The sequence below is a fragment of the Pelobates fuscus genome, chromosome 3 (assembly GCF_036172605.1).
Source record: "Pelobates fuscus isolate aPelFus1 chromosome 3, aPelFus1.pri, whole genome shotgun sequence".
Classification (NCBI taxonomy): domain Eukaryota; kingdom Metazoa; phylum Chordata; class Amphibia; order Anura; family Pelobatidae; genus Pelobates; species Pelobates fuscus.
Genome location: NC_086319.1, coordinates 243,276,145 through 243,290,026, shown reverse-complemented (window position 1 = coordinate 243,290,026; position 13,882 = coordinate 243,276,145). Strand labels below are relative to the sequence as shown.

The window sequence follows — 13,882 nt, the reverse complement described above, 5'->3', positions numbered from 1 at the left end:
TTGGTGTGCCGTCGGGTGTTGATGCCGGTTCCGGGGGTCTCTGAAGTGCCTCCAGCTTGGCCCAGAATGCTTCAAAAATGTTGTTGAGTCTGAGCTCGATTTCGCTGGCGGCGGTGCAGGAGATGGTGGTAAGCGAAGCGTCCGCCATATTTTGGGCCTTAGGTGTGCCGCCTAGACCTTGTGGTCGTTCTGTGTGTGCTCGGCTTGTCCGCGGACTCTTGTGAGGGTGGATAACCCCCGCCGGGCCATAGGGGGGGAAACGAGGGCTCCTGGCCATGTTTCCAGCCGCTTTTGGTGGCAGGAGAGCGGCCGCTTCTCCCGCGCTTGCCATGCTTGGAGGCCGTTTCGTGGTATCGGGTGTACGTCTCATGGAATGTCGCTTGACAGGTATCTGTGTATTCCTCTCGTCGTGCCCCTACACCGGGTAACCTTTAGTTTTAGTTTAGTCACTTATTTTCCTTTTTATTTCATTTAATGTGGTCCCGTGCCGGAGCTATGGAGGCACGCGTCCTCTCTGCTCCACGGTCAGGCCCCGCCCCCAGCATTTTGCCATTTTTATTTGTATATTTTATTTGTTTAACAGTGTTTTAATTTTATCAAATAAATCTATTTTACTTTAAAGTCCGTTTTGGGTCCTCTTAACCCCTTAAGGACACATGACATGTGTGACATGTCATGATTTCCTTTTATTCCAGAAGTTTGGTCCTTAAGGGGTTAAGCTGCTCCAAGAAGGTTAGTGTCCTCTTTATAGACACCAAGGCTATTTTACCCAGTGCCAAGTACACAGGCTCTGGACAAGGTGAGCAAACATTTGCATTTGAATATATATCATCTAGTTATTCTTACCTACCACACCAGAAGGTGTTTCCTGCTATGTTGTTTTTTGTCTTTATCTCTGAGGAAACTTACCGTGACTTAAAAAGGTTAAAGTGCCACGAGACGGCATTAATGCAGATAAGATTTGAGCCTGTCCCGTTTAAAGCTCTTCTACATGTGCGTTGACACTCCAATTTTTTTTTTCAATTCTTTATTTATTCCAATGCAGAACATTACATTGAAAGCATAACACATCAATATATTGTAATATATTGTTACATTGTGCATGACAGATTCCTATCGTATTTTTAATAACAGTAGGCTAACACTCCTTGCAAACCGTTACTTCTGTCAGGGTATTTATATCGGCAGACATATTGTGCTATGATAGAAATTAAAGTGTATATTGCCTAAATCATTCTGAACAAAGCAGACTCCATTTTGTTATCTTCAAGCTAACAAAAGACACAAGATTTCTATCCCTTCTGTAAAACTAACCACTTTGCCAGAGCTAAAGGAATGCTTAGTATATACAAACCTGTTGATAAGAAATGAGAACGGGGGATGGACAGACTGTCTAAATGCTAATGGAATATAATTAATTCTAAACCCAGACATTTGTGACAGAGAAGATTAAATAATTTAATTTTACTTTCGATATTGTATAAGATCCCATTGTAATTTAGAGGTCATACTTAGTTATAACTGTCATATTAGAAATTATAGCAGAATTTGCCAGACACATAGTCTGAAGAAAGCCCAAAGAAACTCTTTGAACTGACAGAAAACTTAAGTTATAGACAACCATAAAGATAAGGTAAATGACATCAAAATAGCCAACAGGAAAAGATAGGAATGTTTAGTGGGACGAGACTGCCCTCTATCAGGGCCGGACTGGGAACTAAAAGCAGCCCTGGAAAAAAATTCTATACCAGCCCAATAATGCGTCGCGCCAGCATAGTGTGCGGATATAGAGGGTGAAAAAATTACTTAAAATTGAAAACTATTACTCCAGCGAAAGAACGCATATAGGGCTTCAAAATAAACAAAGGAGCGCTTTTATTTTAAGCAGACATTCATTTGCATGTAATCAATGTTTCTGTACAACTAAATTAGCCTATTAGCCTATACATTTTAGTACTGAGATTGAAATGGTGAATGTATGCGGTTGCACAACTGAAAAGAAAAATTAAGTTATCTTGCTCATTTTGAAGTCCTATGGGTACGCTCTTCACTTTGAATATGTTATTGTGCATGAGTATGCAACTAGCAACAAGACTGGGCCAATACGTGCTCATTACAAATATGTATATATTAATGACATTTATATGTGTATTATGCATATATAAATGTATATTAATATACATACATGTATATTACACACATCAATATACATGCATATATATATATATATATATGTGTGTGTGTGTATTACTGTCAGGATCACATCAATTACGTCTATTACTTTTACCTTGTTTAGTGTATCGTCTCCTTTTTGTCTCTTACAGCGACCCTTGTGTTTCTTTTACTTCATCCCAGTCCCTGTGTGTTTCTTTTTACCCTTCTCCAGCCTCTGTATGTCTCTTTCCCCCAGCCCCTTTGTCTCTTTCTCCCTTTCCAAATCTCATCTGTGTGTCTCTTTCTAACTCCAGACTCTGTGTGCCTCTTTCTCTTCTCCCAGCCACTCTGTGTCTCTTTTCCCCCAGCCCAGTGTTTCCTCCCACAAATCTTGTGTTACTTTGTTCCCCTTCCCTTCTGTATGTCTTTGTTCCCCCAACAAACCTTCTGTGTCTCTGTCTCCCCTCTCCTCCATGTGTCTGTCTTCCCACTCTCCTCCCTGTGTCTCTCTTCCCAGTCTCCACCCGTGTCTCTCTCTCTTACCCCTCTGTCTCTTTGCCCCCTTCCCCTGTCTCTATTACCCCTCTGTCTCTTTGTCCCTCCATCCCCTGTGTCTCTCTATTACCCCTCTGTCTCTTTTTACCCCCTTCCCTGGTGTCTCTCTATTACCCCTTTGTCTCTGTGTCCCCCATTCCCCTGTGTCTCTCTATTACTCTTTGTCCCCCCATCTCATGTGTCTCTCTATTACCCCTCTCTTTGACCCCCCCATATCCTGTGTCTCTCTATTCCCCCTCTCTTTGTCCCCCATTCCCCTGTGTCTCTCCATTACCCCTCTCTTTGTCCACCCATCCCTGTGTCTCTCCATTACCCCTCTCTTCCCCCCATTCCCTGTGTCTCTCTATTACCCCTCTCTTTGTCCCCCTTCCCCCATGTCTCACCATTACCCCTCTCTTTGTCCCCTCTCCCCTGTGTCTCTCCATTACCCCTCTCTTTGTCCCCCTTCCCATGTCTCTCCATTATCCCTCTCTTTGTCCCCCTTCCCATGTCTCTCCATTATCCCTCTCTTTGTCCCCCTTCCCCTGTCTCTCCATTACCCCTCTCTTTGTCCCCCTTACCATGTCTCTCCATTACCCCTCTCTTTGTCCCCCTTACCATGTCTCTCCATTACCCCTCTCTTTGTCCCCCTTACCATGGCTCTCCATTACCCCTCTCTTTGTCCCCCTTCCCCTGTCTCTCCATTACCCCTATCTTTGTCCCCCTTCCCCTGTCTCTCCATTACCCCTCTCTTTGTCCCCCTTCCCCTGTCTCTCCATTACCCCTCTCTTTGTCCCCCTTCCCCTGTCTCTCCATTACCCCTCTCTTTGTTCCCCTTCCCCTGTCTCTCCATTACCCCTCTCTTTGTCCCCCCCTTTCCCTGAGTTTTTACTTCTCTGTTTGTGTCCCTGCTGTCTGCCCATTGTCACAGGAGGACTGAGGGAGGGGGCGGAGCTAACTACCAAGCTCCCTCGCGGTTCCCATAATTCCTAGCACAGCCACATCATAGAGTAATCCCTACTCTATGATGTGGCTGTGCTAGGAATTATGGGAACCGCGAGGGAGCTTGGTAGTTAGCTCCGCCCCCTCCCTCAGTCCTCCTGTGCTGACAGCTATGCTGCTGTCAGTATCAGTGAGTGTGCTGCTGCATCGCTTAGGTGGCCGCCCGGCACACTCACTGATACTGACAGCAGCATAGCTGTCAGCACAGGAGATGGGGCCGCCGGCCGCAAGGTAAGTATACACCCTCAGAGTGTGCCGCCGGACTGGCCACCCGGCGGCACCCACATGCGGCCAGCGGCCGCGATATTCTTAAAAACGGCTGCAGGGCTCCCTCTCTATAGGGAGTAAGAGCTCTGCAGCCCCCAGGTGCCGCGGCCCACCGGGAAATTTCCCGGTATCCCGGTGGGCCAGTCCGGCCCTGCCCTCTATAGACCAAATACTTAAATTGCTATCTGGAAGGTAACCATGCCTCCAGTTTTCTATTGGTCTATCACCTAATGAATTTTCCCTTTTAAAAAGTTAAGACAAAGGGAAGAGAGAGGTAGGCAAAGGAAACAAAGAAGCAAAGAGGTGAGCAGTCGGGGGCAATGCAGAGAAATCCATGACAGATATCCACTCCAGGGCACTCAAAATTTCTTACACACCATCACACATCCATTCAGTTCCTGAGACTACCTACTAATCTGATGAAAATATCTACTCCACTGGTAATTATACTGGTTTCATTTAATTAATCTAAATTAATTAACATTTTCTAATAGCATGATATATGGCTGGATAAATCACGATCAGATTTCGATATTTAGAAATCTTAGTTACTAAAGAATATATAGTTACAATATCCCAATCTGCAGATGGGAAAAGAATAATTATGTATTTATGTGATTTATCACATGTTAGCATATCGTGAGATTTATCCAGGTGTATTGATTTGCTCTAAAATAAGATAAAATATCTGTTTAGGCAAGTTAAAAATTCTGCTTATAGAACATGGTAGGAACAAGGAAATGACTAATGAGCTGGTTTAGATGTAATTTTATTTAAAATTACATGAGAATAGATCTTAATTACCTAGGAGGTCTAGCCAGCATTGAAAGGGTTATTCTAACTGCTAGCTAAAGTTTTTATGGCTATTCGCTGGAAGTTCTCTGTGTGTGAAACTTTCACTTTCTTTCTGTGAACTACCGTCATAAATCTTCTCTTGACATCTAATGTTGTAGATTCTAAGTTGTGTTAAACCATTGGAATGTATTTCCATTGTATTGCATACTATGTTATACTGAATATTCATTGATTATTATTACGCATGTTACATATTATTATTATTTAAATTGTCACAATAAATTGTATCTATTTTTATAACAAATTGTGATTTTATTTATATGGAATACATTTCACTTACACGATAAGGATCTTTGGGATCTGAGAATTGAAATAGTGGGCAATTCTCAACTGTTTACTATTATTATCCCATAAATATCCCCACACTTCACCATTGCATCCTGGAGTGTGACTATCATACAGTATAACGCTGGTTCCCTGTCCTCCCTGGTAGTTTTTTAACTTATAAGGAAAATTATAAAAAACATAAAGAGGCTAAAATTACCATACAAACATTTATTTTATCGATAGGACATGCCCTATCCTTTCCCATGCGTTCATGTACGGATCCTATAAATCTTTTTCTTGAGCTCTTTCGAATTTCTATCCGTTTGTTCCTGTGATCACATGTCCATATCCTTTCGTGGTGCAAGTTGTTTACATATTGCATGGTTATGTTATAACAGTTGTGAGTAGTTCTCACAGAAAAAAGGAAGAAAGGAAAAGAGAAGTAAGAGGGGTAAGCATGGAGGTAGGAAGTGAGAGAATTGGGAAAGGGAGGGGTGTGTGGAGGGAGTCAGGCCAACCCACATCTAAAATCGATCCAATCCCAAGGGAGTCTCACTCGTGTGTATATCAAGCACTTGCTCCGCTGGCTACCCAAGGGCCCCAAATTTTTTCAAACTTTTTCGCCGTACCCCTAACCCGGGATGTTAGGTCATCCATGAGATAATTATTTTTAATTTTCCGAATCACCGCAGCAATTTCTGGAGCCTCTCTTCGCAGCCATACCTGTGCCAAAGCTCTCCTAGCGGCTAGATTCACCTTATGCAATAGGGTCAGTTCCGATTTTGTCCAGTTTTCTATATATCTGGCTAGCAAGAATACCCATGGGTCTAGCTTAACCTCTCTCTCAAATATTTCTTGCAACAACTGCGCAATTTGTTGCCAAAAAACTTGTGCAATTGGGCATTCCCACCACATGTGAACATATGTGCCCTTGAGACCGCACCCCCGCCAGCATAGGTCTGTAGTAGATTGGTTCATACGGCTCAACTTTACCGGTGTAGCATACCATCGAAATAGCGTCTTATATGATTGTTCCTGCAGCGAGACACACATAGAGGACTGCGCGGCTGCCTCCCATATTTCCTGCCACTCCACTCCCTTCAATGTCTCTCCTAATTCCACCTCCCATTGGTCTATGTATGTAATTCCTTCCCATTCTAAAGTGTTATTGCACAAATGTGAGTAGAGAAGTGAAATCAGTCTGCTCGGGAACTGTACCTTTGCGCAAATTCTTTCAAAGAACGTCATCTGTGCCTCTGTGGCTATTTTAACCTGAAGGTCTTGGGCATAGGCTCTAATCTGGAGGTATCTAAAAAAGTCAAAGGGTCGCAGAGGCGTTTTATTTTGCAGATCCTCAAACGTCACAAACGACCCCCCCCCCCCCGAACAGCTGGTGTAATCTCTTCAACCCTACATGTTCTATGCCTCTAAAATCCCGGGCTGTCATTCCTGGTAGGAATGCTTTGTTCCTCAACAGAGGGGTCATCGGAGAAGGGGAGGACACCAAGCCATACTTAGGAGCGGCTGTGTCCCATATCTTCAGTGAATTTAAAATCGCAGGACAGGTCACGCTGATGTTTGGTCTGTGCTCCTTAGGGGTCCACATAAAGAACTGAGGCATATCCATCCCCATAAGGGATGCTTCCAGGTCCACCCATCTCCTTTCCTCCGGTGGAGAGTGCCACAGTGTCACCTGGGCCAGTTGGGCTGCCTCATAATAAAAATGTAGGTGTGGAAGGCCCAGGCCACCCCTGTCCCTAGCTCGGTAAAGAATGTTGCGTGAGACCCGATGTTTCTTGTTCTGCCATATAAATGTGCCTATGGTTTGTTGAAGCGGTCCCAAGTCAGATCTGGTTACTCTAATCGGGAACGCCTGAAACAAAAACAATATTCGAGGTAGCACATTCATTTTTACCGAATGAATCCTCCCTATCCAAGAAATTGCCTTTTCTGTCCATTTCTCCATGTCTGTCATCAATGTCCTAATCAGCAGGGTATAATTCGGTTGGAATAATTTAGATGGGTCTGCCGTCAGTCGTATGCCTAGGTATTTAATGTGATCTCTCGTTATTCGTACTTTATAGGTCATCCCTATGTAGGTGACGTCCAGCTCAGACATACCTATGGGTAATACGCTGGACTTGTCCATATTTACCTTATATCCGGCCAATTCTCCAAATTCCTTCAAGACATCTGTTAGCGCCGCCATGGATTCCCTCGGTTCTGTCAGAGTCAGTAAGACGTCATCTGCGAATGCCGACACCACGTATCTTTGCCCTCCGACGTCCACCCCTTTAATGTCTGGGGCTGCGCGTATTGCCTGAAGGAATGGTTCCAACGAAAGAGCGAACAATAAGGGCGACAATGGGCATCCCTGTCTAGTGCCGTTTCTCAGACCGAACGGGTTTATCTTTGCACCCGAAATGCGAATTTGCGCCCTGACATTAGTATACATGGCTCGGATCGCCGTCGTGAACTGAGATGGGAAGCCATAATGATCCAGCATTGTAAATAAGTAAGGCCATTTAACCCTGTCGAACGCCTTTTCGGCGTCCAACGACAGTAACATCGTCGGTATTTTCCTTGTGGTTTGTCTCCATATGAGGTCTACATTACGCCTGGTATTTTCAAAAAGTTGTCTATTCGGTATAAACCCCACCTGGTCTGGGTGAACCAATCGAGGCAGCATCGGGTTTATCCTGGCAGCCAGAATTTTCGCTGGTATTTTTGAATCATGGTTGATAAGGGATATCGGGCGAAAGTTTTCTGGAGTTGATAGATCCCGACCCGGTTTCGGCAGGAAGACAATATCCGCTAGCGACATATCTCTGTCAGGTGGACCTCCATCCAGTAATTTGTTGAACCAAGCTTCCATATGTGGAACCAGTTCTTCCCTAAAGGTTTTATAATAGGAGCCATCGAAGCCATCTGGTCCCGGTGCCTTGTTACTCTTCAATGTAGAGATTGCCAAGTCTACTTCCTCTGCCGAGATCGGTTTCCTCAAGCCGTCAACTTCTGCCCCATTTAGTTTTGGCAAGTCCAGCCCAGCAAGGAAAGCTTGTATCTTGTCTCTTTCACTTTGCATACCGGCGAGGTCTGTTGTGGAATGATTATATAGTTTAGTGAAGAATTCTGTGAATACTGTTGCTATGTCTGTAGGGTTTGTGCGGTATTGACCTGAGGCGTCTTTAATTTTAGTGATGTGGGTTCTATGCTGCCGTGGTCGGAGCGACCTCGCCAGCAGGGTGTCCATCTTGTTGGCCTTTTCAAAATAGGTCCGTTTAGACCCTATGATAGCCCGTGCCATATCATCTAGCAGCGTTCCTCGAACCGAGGCCCTCAATTCCTGAACCGCCTGTAGGTTAGTGGGTGTAGCATCAGTCTTATGTCTTTGTTCAGCCTTACACAAAGACTCCAGAAGGGATGATAGCAATAGGGTTTTACGATTTTTCTTTAGTGTTGCTTCACGAATCAATATACCTCTGATCACTGTTTTATGAGCCGACCACACCGTCACCTTTGACAGGTCCGATTCGGCTTCTCTAGCAAAATAGTCAATTAATTCCTTCCGCACCGCCTCAACAATCGCCGGATCACGGAGCAGAGATGTATTTAATTTCCAGGACCATGGGGACGCCGCACTTAGTTTATCCAGAGTTAGGGAAACGTCTGCGTGATCTGACCAAGTGATGGAGCCTACAGTTGATTCTGATACTTTGGGCACTGAGGAGGGACTAACCAAAAACAGATCTATTCTCGAATAGGTATCATGGGGTGCTGAGTAAAATCGCTATCATCCGGGTGTTGCGCCCTCCAGATATCTACGAGGCCTGTATCTTGCATGAAGAGATGTAATAATTTGTCCTGCCCGCCCCTTTTGTGTGATCTAGGGAGATTCTTACTAGATCCCCTATCTCTCGCTGGGCATGGTGCGGCATTTAAATCACCTCCCACTATTACTATACCATGTGGTAATGCGTTGATTTCCTGAGTCAATTCTGCCCAGAACTCCTTAGAAGGGTCATTCGGGCCATAAAGGTTGAGAATATGTATACTATGGGAGTACAGCGTTCCCGACAGGAGTACAAAACGGCCTCCCGAATCTGTGTGTATCCAAAAACATTGAGTGGGCATCTACGGTGTATCAAAATAGCTACCCCATTCCTCTTATTGAGAGCTCTAGACTCATATGTGGTGCGGTACGCATGGTCCCGAAGCGCAAACCTCGCCGACGCCTGAATGTGTGTCTCCTGCAGGAAGGCTATATCGGGGTTAAATCTTTTGAGGTCCCTAAACATGAGGCGCCTTTTTTTAGGTGCATTAAGGCCTTTAACATTTAATGACAATATTTTCACAGGCATGGTCCTGCCCTGCGGGTGTTGCTGTGATAAGGTGTATTGTTAAGCCTGCGCTCTAAGCTGACGTCTTTTACCTTTCTCGCGGGTGGAAGGAGTATTCTTTGCCAGCGCGATATAGCCTGCGTAGTGCGCGTGGCGCCGGGCATTGTACTCTTACCAGTTATCCTGCCCCCTCTCCTTGACTGTACTCGTTCATCCACCAGGTGGACTACTGTTATTCTCCAGCCGTTCCTTAGGGGTGCCGACCCCACGCTCCCCTCCAGAGAAAGGTAGGGAGAGGTATGAAAAGGGATGAAAAGGGGTAGAAATAAAGTGGAAGAAAAGAATTGAAAAACATATTATATACAACTGGTAGATACAAACTACAGAAAAGTATATAAGCGTTTAAGTATCACCACAATAAATAATGTGTATAAGTGACAAAATATATACTTATCTTAGCGTTCAAGTAAAACAGCCTCCCAGGTCATCACCCAGATTAGATGACCTTTACACAGCAAAATACAAAACAACCAGTAATATTTGGGATACGGCTGAGAAGTCTAAAATTTAAAGACAAAAATATACATAGTGTAAATCTATATTTGATATTAGGTAAGTGTTCATGAAATGCACTCACGAGATATAGATGAAAGATAGCGCTCTAGGGTGCCTCCCCCGATAATGATGGGGGGCTGATGCCTTTCTCCACTTGCTCCAAAGCGATAAGTGAAAAAACAGGACTTCCAGGATGGTGGAAAAAATAAAACAATTTTATTAAGGATGAAACATCACCCAGCAATAAAAGTTGGAATACAGGCTTAAAATGAGGTCCTACGCGTTTCGTTCACAGTCTGGAACTTCCTCAGGGACCAAAAAATTTAAATTACATACAGAAGTAACAGAGTAAAAAATACAGCCTAATCCCACCCTCCCACCAGTCCCGTTTTATAGGGCTAACCCCTGAGTTGATTGGTGATAATCTGGGCGTCCTCCTCTGTTTCGTCCCTCATTGGTGGGATAGTTGATCACATCCAGCTGATTTCTTTCAATTTTAGTTGTCATCGAAATTCCCGCGGTCTGTATCAGCCGAAAACCGGAACCGGAAGTGGACCTTCACTTCCGCGTTCCACTGAATCATGCATTCCAACAAAGGAATTCAAGAAGGTTGAAATGTATGGTAATGTGGCCATCTAGTGGTCGCCAGGGGAACAGTCCCAGAAAATAGATGTTGAACAATTATAAATCAATCAAGAAAAGACATGATAATATCTGCAGCATAATGGAGGAATAGATTTGTAAGACATAGATCACTTATACTAAAGTGCCCAATGGATATTAATATGAATTCAATTTGTTTATAGTTTAATATTAGAGTAGTTTATAATTATGATATATGAATTAGAAAAATAGTACACACATCTACATAAATCCCTTATATTAAAGTGCCCTATAGATATTAATATAGATTCAATTTATTTATAATTAGAATAGTTTAGAATTATAATATATACGAATTAGAAAAATGATACACACTTCTACCTTAAATGTACTCTTTATATATAAGCATATATTCATCCCAATGAGACACCCTTAATTGGGTAATAAGAAAAATTATTAACAACTTTTTTCCATTTTGGAAAAGTATATACAGAGTTGTGGTATGAGAACTTGAATCAATACCACTACCTCTTAAAAAATAGAGAGGTAAATATAGAGAAGAAACGAATATTCATCTGTCAATATATAAATACATAGGCAGACCAAAAACCCACTATCTTTTATAGAAAACAGATCAGATCAATGTCCACATTCAATCCCATTGGCTCTAATGTTTGTAATTGGTGGATCCAAAAGGTTTCCCTGAATGTGGACATTGATCTGTCCCTCCAGCATTCCTTAAAGGTTCCACAGGACCAGGGACTCAGACCAACCCGAATTTTATTGAGACCGCATCTGAATATAAATCATCTTGTACCCTGTTACCGGTACATTTGCCCAGTAGAGACAACCCACTACAATCTGCCTAGGGTTATCAGACTTGCACTCCTTCCCGGGATTTCCCTATCTCCCATTAACTCGCCCGTCCCACGGTTCCTTCGCCGTCCCGATCTCCCAAGAAGCTTAATGGTTCCACCATAGGTGTCATCAGAATTATAATCGCCTATGTAAGCCTGACCAGTAGATCCATAGTGCGTATGGCACATAACCATCTATAACCCCGTGAACATTTTGAAGCCAATAGAGCATGGGGCGTTCCCCTGAGTCGGAGGCAGGAAGTGGAACGGCAAAAACTCAGGAGACCGCCCCTCCCCTCGCAGAATTGCGGATCCCGCACCTTGCATCATGTTTGGGGAGCCCTCTAATCTATTGCTCTTCTAGGCGGCATGAGTGGCGCTTACAATAACTACAGATCGGTTGTGGTGTTCCTCAGCCACCCACCACCATGTAACGTAACAGCTAACCACAGCATACACGAGTTGCTAAACCTCGAAAAACAAATACATTTAGGGAAATAAAAAATAAATCATACCTCAAATCAAACAATAGTTGTGAAAAAGACAATTTATCTCCCCGCCACAATCCTCCCAGCCGCCCACTGCAATCCCCCCCTACCGCCCGCTGGCCATTTTGTAAAACTCAAGTCCAGACCCCATATCACATTCCAATCGTCCACCTATGGGCCTGTATCGATACCGTGCTTCGGTCATAATCTGGGTGCGGGTATAGAGATGTGCTGAGAACGTGACCCCAATGGGGCTCCAAAAACAGGGATACTACCCCACTCCTCATCTCAAGGAGTCGCAAGCCTTAACCCTCCCCATAAAAAACGGAGCCCCCCCGAAAAAGAACCCTGGGCCGATCTAGGAGAACCCGGTCTTAGCGGGCGTAAGAACCCCTAAACCAAAACAGAATAACGTGTCCACAGAGAAAAAAAACCCTGGCAAAGTCAGGAAGCAAGACCCTCCCCCCCCCTCCTGTTCTGGCAGACCCCGTAGCCTGATGTTGTTTCTTCGTGAGCGGTTGCCCAGGTCGTCCAACGCATATTCAGCCGCCGCTAACCTTGACGTTAATAGGTTAATTTGTGCAGCGGCTGCGTTATGGGCTTCCACCGTGGATTCCACTCATTGTTCGAGGACTGCCGTTCTGGTCCCCAGCGCATGTATCTCCGCCTTGACTTCGGCGGTATTCCTGGCTATTTCCGTTGCCAGGTAAGTTCTCACCTCCGCCAAGGTCGCCAGTATCTGCTTGGCATCTGTCTCTTGGGGTCCAGGTGCTACGCTGGATCCCGGGCTAGAGGGAGATCGAGGCCCTCCAGTGCTCTCCCGTCTGCCATCTTGGGTGGTATTCCTCATAGCGCGGGAGGCCGCGAAGAGATCCGACACCGTTGCGCCCTGTTCCGTTTTTTCGTCTTTTTTGGGCCCATTTGACCATCTCAGGTTCCCCCGCAGGTATTTAGCAATTTAATCACGATCTGCTACTTTTATCGGCTGTTGGTCCGGCGGTCCCGGCGGAGCTTCACACGGACGCGTCCAGCTCGCTCCTACCGCAGACCACGCCGACACTCCAATGTTTTTACACATTATATTTTAATACCACAAATTTATGCTATGTGTTCCCCCCTGTTTTTTTTCTTTTGTATATGCCTTGAAATCAACTGGACTGCACTACTATCCTAATTGTATGATAGGACCGATATATATCCCCATTTAGGGTAGGTGTCTAATCTGAAATACTCATCGCTCCACTCTTTAGGTTAACAGCTTTTGGGCTCTTTTACACTTAATTTTTTTAACTTTTTTCTTTGGTTTTTACTGTATGTATTGGGTCTGATGTGTACTATGGTCGTTGCTGCCGCCCAGGAGTAATGGAAGTTTGAGTGTAGGAGTTTTTTTTTTTGTATTTGGATTCACTTTTATATCACACAGCTATGCTGCCCCCCATTCCATGTGTTCCTTATTAAGGGTTTATAAGCATGTAGGGGTGTATATAAAAAAATACCCCTTTCTGTCTCATTAGAGATATTTTTGCCAGAAGCTCAGGGAAGCAAGGTGAAAGGTTAGTGTAGGATCCACCTGAGAGGTTTAGCTTAAATTAAAGCTATAAAGCTCAATTAACTGTGGTTAGTTTCTTTTCTTCCAATTCTGTGGAGGTTTCCTGCAGTGCTGCAAAATGTTTTGCTGCTTACAGCAGTGTATCCCAGCCCCCTTAGCCACCCCTCTCAAATTTCAACCAGCTCCCGATTTCAAGTCTCTGAAAGAAACGTACCCTTTTCAGCCAATGAAAATAGAGGCATGTCTGTAGTGTAAGGAATGCTCACAGCACAGACTGCATTGCATAGACAATGTTAGAGCTAAGCACAGTATGTTTAACCCCTTAAGGACCAAACTTCTGGAATAAAAGGGAATCATGACATATCACATGTCATGTGTCCTTAAGGGGTTAATATAGTTTTTGTTACTCTT

General features: G+C 44.2%; 1 protein-coding gene across 1 annotated transcript in view; it reads right to left on the bottom strand.

The window, feature by feature from the left end:
• Positions 1 to 13,882, bottom strand: part of ANKRD16 (ankyrin repeat domain 16) — a 56,762-nt gene that overhangs the window by 41,871 nt on the left and 1,009 nt on the right. The window lies entirely within an intron of this gene.